Source organism: Rhinopithecus bieti, unplaced genomic scaffold (genome assembly GCF_001698545.2).
Source record: "Rhinopithecus bieti isolate Rb0 unplaced genomic scaffold, ASM169854v2 scaffold_74680, whole genome shotgun sequence".
NCBI classification, from domain to species: domain Eukaryota; kingdom Metazoa; phylum Chordata; class Mammalia; order Primates; family Cercopithecidae; genus Rhinopithecus; species Rhinopithecus bieti.
The window spans coordinates 278,615-286,087 of NW_016828033.1; the positions used below are offsets into that span (position 1 = coordinate 278,615).

Consider the following 7,473-nt stretch of genomic DNA (forward strand, 5'->3'; position numbering starts at 1 on the left):
CCCCCCCCCCCCCCCCCCCCGGTGTGCCAATTTGCGCAGGCGCTGAGGCAGGCCAGGGCGCGTAACAACTACTGCGCAGACGTGGACTGCATCAATAGCCCCAACTACAACTCGGAAAAGTTAATGCGTCTGCGCAACGGCCCTATCAATGAGCTGGGGACGTGTACTCTTTGTTCTGTTTCCGCCCGTCAGATTGGTGACGCCCACAGTTGCTCTGGCAACAAGACACAGTGGGAGGAAGAGGGAAATAGGCTTTACTGCGGACGGCGTAGCTAACCGGAGGGTTCCGGCTCTCTCTGAGTCCTGGAAGATTTAACGGTTTGCATCTACTTTGAGGCATTGCCTGGCGTTCCTGGGGTTTGATACCAGCCTGACCCTAATTCTGTTAAGGGCGCTGTCTGCGGATGTCTGTCACTTCATTGGAACAAATCAAGTTGATCCGCAATGAGACCCAGCCGCGGCCAATAACTGTGCAGGCCCCAGTTTAGACTTAATTACTTGGGGGAGTGAGTGGGTGTGGTGAGGGGCGGGAGGCAGGGAGGAAACCTGACCTCTGCAGGATTCTGCACTGGAACTCGGGATCTGGCCCTGCAGTGCCAATATTTATTGGGCGCCTCCTTGGGGCCCGACGTTGTACTCACTTTTAGGGACTCTCACGTGAATCAGATATATTTGCAGCCTTAAAAGAACTGGTGAAGTGAGGGATAGTGGTCGAATATCGTGCAAAAAGCACATGGCCAAGTTTAGCAGCTCTCTTTCCGCTAGCTGGTATCTTGAACCTGGTGTAATATCCCAGGACGTCAGCGCCGAAAGGCGTAAAAGAGCATTCCTGGTTACTGTCTCCAACTCAGTTTGCAGAAGAAACTGAAATAGTTTCAGGTTTTGTATTTTAACAAGTGGGATTAGTTTGAGCGTTTTAACTGTTTTGTTTGTTTGTTTGTTTTTTGAGTCTTGCTCTGTTGCCCAGGCTGGAGTGCAGTGGCGCGATCTCGGCTCACTGCAACCTCCGCCTCCCTAGTAGCTGGGACTACAGGCGCGCGCCACCACGCCCGGCTAATTTTTGTATTTTCAGTAGAGACGGAGTTTCACCATGTTGGCCAGGCTGGTCTCGAACTCCTGACCTTATGAGCCGCCCGCCTCGGCCTCCCAAAGTGCTGGGATTACAGGCATGAGCCACCGCACCCGGCCCGTTTTAACATTTTTTTTAAAAAAAACTTAAGTTCTGGCTTTCGTCGCCCTTTTAATTTCACATGAATCCGACCTTGTAGACCTAGTTCATCTTACTTTTAGCTGTAAGTTTTGTATACATAACCAGGTACTTTATTTTCAGCTTCTAAATAATTTGAACTGTATGTGAGCAAAATTCGTAAAACAGCAAGTGAACAACAGCATTCCAACCTTTTCACTTTTTTTTTTCAGATGAGGTTTTGCTCGTCACCCAGACTGGAGTGCGATGAATGGCACGATCTCAGCTCACTGCAACCTCTACCTCCTGGGTTCAAGCCATTCTCCTGCCTCAGCCTCCTGAGTAGCTGGGATTACAGGCACCTGCCACCACGCCCAGCTAATTTTTGTATCTTTAGTAGAAACAGGGGTTTCGCCATGTTGGCCAGGCTGGTCTCAAACTCCTGACCTCAGGTGATCTGCCTGCTTCAGCCTCCCAAAGTGCTGGGATTACAGGAGTGAGCCACCGTGCCGGCCCCTTTTCACTTTTTATTTGCCTTTAGACTGGAAACTCTATACGCATTAACTAACACATGTATTATCAGTGGTCAGCAAAGCCTTACTTAAGTTCTAGAAATAAGAGAAATAACCTAAGAAACCTTTACAGTCTAATTGAAGACATAGATTTATATTCATCCCCATGGAGATTTGTGCAGCTATTTGAACATAAGTTCAGCCTAAACCTATGTTGCCGAGAAGGAAAAAAAAAAAAAGTGGATAACAAGCTGGTTCCTATTTCAATATAATATGGCAGGAAGCATAAATTTCTCTGACAAGTTGAACCTTTCTCTCTGCCTCATCAACAAGTAGGAGGGTAGCTTCCTCACGAATATTCAACTTCAAACTTTACAGGGTAGGCTGATGCTTTTTAATCATTCAGGTGTGGATTCTTCAGGGAGTTTCTGTTCCATCAGCCAGGCTCCTTCCAGCGGTTTCTCCCTTATGTTTTGTCTGCCTTTGATCTATGTCAACTATCATCATTAAGATCTCCCCAGGAACTCTCACAGGAAAGAAGAAGAAGAGATGAAAAACATCAAATGCACTTATTGAATGCATTTGTTTCTGAGACCTGCTAGTCACACCAATATGTTACACTAGGGCTTTTCTGAACTACTTAAAACAGCAAGAAAAGGCCTATTCGGTTTATGATTCTATAATCGTTGAAACATTTTTAACTGATTTTAATTTCAATAGGAAATTGCTAACACTAGTGTTGATTTCAATTAGTTTAAATCAGAATATTAATATAGTTAAAAATTCTTGTCCAGAATAGTGGATAAGAGTGCAAGCTCTAGAATCAGACAGTCCTAGGTTTGAACCTTGATTCTGCTGTTTACTAGTTGTCTAATCTGGAGTTAAGTTATTCAGTCTGACAGTCTCATTTTCCTTTTCTATGAAACAGAAATAATACCTGTCTCATTGAAATGATGTGAGGATTAAATGAGATAATGTTAAGCATTAAGCACTTAGCATAGTGTTTGGCAGACAGTAAATGTTCAGTAAATGTTTGCTCTTATTAACTATCATTAATCCTAGTAATTAGCCATGTCTGCTTCTCCTATTTCTCTGAATGATTAAAAGTTGGCGAAACTACAGTGCCCCCAATAATTTGGGTATGCAAGAGATAGCACTGTAGGGACTGCAACTCAAATGGCTCTTAAAGGGCAGATCTAATTTATAAGCTGAAACTGAAGTCAGAGTATACTTTAGGGGTTTCATTACTAAAATACTCAATATCATAAAACAATGGAAGAGTGGAGGAACAAGAGGGTTCCCTTAAGGGCAAAGTCTGTGATTTTACATCATTCATCTCTCTACAAAAAGAAATCACATTATTTACCAAAAGAAACACAAATCCTCCAAAGTTTAAGTAGTAAATGACTCTTCTAAAGGAAATCTCCACATGGAAAAGAATGTCTTTTCCAATTCCTTTCCCTTGTGTTGTCACTTTTGCCTTAAGATTCCCCCCTTTGCTTCTGTTTACTACTATTGCATAGATCACCTCTACCTTTTAAACTTTGGCCCCAGCATGACCAAAACCCCCTCTCCTTGTTTCCTAATAGAACAGATAAAACAGGTTATTATTTTCAAAAATAAAAATGTAAGGAGAATCAAGTTGCAAACAACACAAAGTCAGATTTTTGACGTATCGAATTTCTGATCAAGTCCTAGTAAAGCAGTAAATATCTTCAGTGAACCCATATCCCTTCATCCTTTCAGTTTCTGATGAAGTGGAACAAATTTTCAGCTCCTTTGTCTGGTTCCCCTCCCTCCTAGCTGTTTGGGAGTCTCACAAAAACCTCAGTTTTGCCCCCTTGCGGGCACCCAAAAGTGAGTCCACCATATTGTCCTTTCCAAGAACAGATCACTCACCACAACATGGGGCTAAAATCATCAGTGCCTGAGCAACACTGTGCGATAGAATTTTCTGTGATAATGTCTCTGCACTGCTCAGTATAGTAACTGCTAGACATACATGGCTATTGAGCACTTAAACTACAGTTAGTGTCGTAACTCAAATGCAGGTTCAGTCTCTCGCTGCTTGCAGAGTCCACTTAACAAGAGTGAGATCTGGTATAAAGAAAATGATATTTTATTCCAAAGCTACCTTAGGGGAGGAAGTATAGGTTTTCTGCCTTAAGGGTACCACTTCACTTTTGGAGCAGAAAGAGGGTGCTTTTGAAATGGGGCCTGGAATACTGGCATGAACGGCACACAGGGGAGGAAGCAAGTGGTTGAGGGGTCTGCATACTACCTTCAGTGCCTTATCTACTGGACGGTGACTGCTGGTGCCTTTTGTGGGCAGGACTTGGTTGTAAAAGTGGCCAAAACTCTCCAGGTAAGAAAAAGCTTTGTAGCAGGCATACTTTGGGTTGTAGATGGACTGTTGTCTCTCAAGGCAACCTCCCGGTGCTTCTAAGTACATAGTTAGATGAACTTGCCCCATAGGGAGTGTCTGGTAAAGAGGAGGTAAAAGGCTACAATTGCATTTCTAAAGAGCTAAGGAAGAAGTGAGGAGAAAGGGGAAAAGAAGAGAGATTTTTTAAAAAGAATCATTAAACTATCCTCTTAGGAAAATAGGGATACTTGGTTATAATGTGACTAAGAAAATTTTATTTGGCTTTTATTTAAATCTAAGTAGCCACTTGTGGCTAGTGGCTGTCATTGGACAGAGCAACTTATGAGCTATTCCACGCATTTCTATGTTCAATCAAAGAGATATACCTTGTTCATAGTTCATTCAAATGGCAGTGATACCCATTTGAAACAAAAGAATAATCTATAGCTGCCAGGCCTGAGCTATCAGTTTATCAGCCCCACCTATTTTTGGAATACTTAATGATAACTTACAGTCATAGAAAGAGGGTTTGTAACTTCCCAAGGAGTTCACCTTGCCCGCTGCCTAGACAGAGCCGGTTCATCAAGACTGGGCAATTAGAATGAAAAAAGAGTAATTCATGCAGAGCCAGCTGTGCAGGAGTATTATTACTCAAATCAGTCTCCCCAAGCGTTTTGGGATCAGAGTTTTTAAGGACAACTTGGTTGGGGGAAGCCAGTGAACCAGGAGTCCTGATGGTCAAGGATGAAATAATGAGTCGAGGCTGTCTTCTTGCACTGAGTTCCTGGATGGGGGCGCCACAAGATCAGATGAGCCAGTTCGTCAATCTAAGTGGTACCAGCTGATCCATCAAGTGCAGGGGCCGCAAAATATCTCAAGCACTGATCTTAGGAGCAGTCCAGGAAGGGTCAGAATCTTGTAGTCTCCAGCTGCATGACTCCCAAACCGTAATTTCCAATCTTATGGCTAATGTTAGTCCTACAAAGGCAATCTAGTCCCCAGGCAACAAGGATGTCTGCCCTGGGAAAGGGCAGTTATCTGTCACAAACCACAAACTATAAGTTTCTCCAAAGTTAGTTCAGCCTATGCCCGGGAATGAACAAGGACAGCCTGGTTAGAAGCGAGATGGAGTCGGTTAAGTTAGATCTCTTTCACTGTCTCAGTCATAATTTTGCAAAGCTGGTTTCAGATTTGTCAAATTAATTTCCATCCACACTTGTTGGAGTCTCATACTTGCTCATGGTGTGCTTTGTCCTGATGATAAGGAGAAAAAAAATAACTTCATTTTCTCCCCAGAGGCCTGCCTAGAGTAGGCTCTGAGAGTCCTCTTTACTCTGTATAATTCTAGCAGATCTATCCCAATCCTGAGATATATCAGCATTGGGGATACTTTAAAAACTGTAGTAACTTTGGTTATTAAAGGCATTTTCCATCCATTCAAGTTTCCTACTTCCAAGAAACCTCTACTTTAAAGCTGATTTCACACATGAAAACAAAATACGAACACTTCTCTGCACTGCCTCCTGAGAAGTGGTCTAGAGAGCTCTAATACCAGTTCATGTGCAGTTGTCCTTGCCTCAAAAAAATCTCACAACTTACAAGTTTTCAGAAAAGTGGGAGATTTTATTGTCCTGTCTAGGAGTGATACAGTATGGAATTTCCTATTTGGTACAATTTAGAATGCAGCTCCCAAAGCCTTTGACATTTAGCATATTGTTTCATAGGTAATTGTGTATGCTTCTGCCTCTTCACTAGACTTTTCTTCATTTACCCAACAAATATTGAGTGCCTACTCTGCCACACCTTGTTCTGGGTGTTGGGAGCACAGCAGATTACAAGACAGAGAGGGTCCCCCAGGAAATTTAGTCTCTAGTGGAGGGAAACTGATAATAAATGAGTAAAAACAATCCAAGATAATTTCAGATAATGTTATGTGTTATGAAGAAAATAAAAATAGGGTAATGTGACAGAGTGGCAGGGGGCTCTCTTTAGATCCTGTGGTCAAGAAATGCCTCAGATGAGGGCAAGTTTGAGCTGAGCTCTGAATACAAAGTTACCAGCTCTGCAAAGCCAAGAACAGCCTAGGGTAGCAACAGCTAGAAAGTCTGTGTTCACCACTAGAGCAGGTTATTTATTTCCTTTTGATAACTGCTTTTTTCTTTTCTTTTTTTAGAGACAGAGTCTGACTCTCACCTAGGCAGGAGTGCAGTGGTGGGATCATAGCTCACTGTAACCTCTAATTCCTAGACTCAAGTGATCCTCCTGCCTCACCCTTCCGAGTAGCTGTTACTATTGGCATGCATTGCCATGCCCAGCTAACTTTTTTTCATTTTTGTAGAGACAGAGTCTTACTATGATGCACAGGCTGGATAACTGTATTTTTAGTGCTCAACATAATTCTTGGCATTGAATAATAGCAACAACAAAAATAAGTAATATTCGTAGCACAAGTAAGTGTACCACATGTTTATTTGAATTATCTTGGTTAGTTTTCACAAGATACAAGCCAGAGGAAGAAATTAAGAGATGCTAAATAACTTGGCCAAGGATTTACAATGGATAAGTGGCAAAGCAAATACTGACCTTAACCAGGCTTCTGACTCCGGAATCTATACTTCTAACTAACAAGTGAGTCTCATGGAACACCAGTATCTGTGGTGCTTCCTAAAAATGCAGCTTTCTAGCATCAAACCAGACAACTGAATCCGAATCTCAGAGGGTAGGGACTAGAAATCTGAATTTTTTTTTTCTAAGATGGAGTCTTGCTCTGTCCGCCAGGCTGGAGTGCAATGGCACGATCTCGGCTCACTGCAACCTCCTCTTCCCGGGTTCAAGCAATTCTCCTGCCTCAGCCTCCTGAGTAGCTGGGATTCCAGGCACGTGCCACCACACCTGGCTAATTTTTGTATTCCTAGTAGAGATGGGGTTTCACCATGTTGGCAAGGCTGGTCTCGAACTCTTGACCTCGTGATCTGCCTGCCTTGGTCTCCCAAAGTGCTGGGATTACGGGCGTGAGCCACAGCACCCAGCCCAGAAATCTGAGTTTCTGATAAATCCACTAGACGATTCTTATGCATACTGAAGTGTAGAACCACTGTGCTTTGTTGAAAGGTTGAATGAAGCCAAGTTTGTTGGCTCACCCCGGTAATCCCAGCACTTTGAGAGCCCAAGGCGGAAGGATAGCTTGAGCCAAGGAGTTTGAGACCAGCCTGGGCAAAACAACAAGACCGCATCTTTACAAAAACTAAAAAAAAAAAAAAATTAGCTGGGCACCTATAGTCTTAGTTGCTTAGAAGACTAGTGCAAGAGGACCCCTTGAGCCCAGGAGTTCAAGGCTGCAGTGAGCCATGATCATGGCACTGCATTCCTGTTTGGGCAACAGTGAGAATTGGTCTCAAAAAAAAAAAAAA

The 7,473-nt window shown here is 43.0% G+C and overlaps 1 protein-coding gene across 1 annotated transcript in view; it reads left to right on the plus strand.

Moving 5' to 3' along the window:
• The first annotated feature begins 299 nt into the window (after positions 1–299).
• The window catches only part of ABHD4 (abhydrolase domain containing 4, N-acyl phospholipase B), a 22,931-nt gene continuing 15,757 nt past the window's right edge, over positions 300–7,473 (plus strand). The window contains exon 1 of the mRNA XM_017864225.1: positions 300–318. The gene's annotated coding sequence lies outside the window, so the exon portion shown is untranslated. The remainder of the gene's footprint in view (positions 319–7,473) is intronic.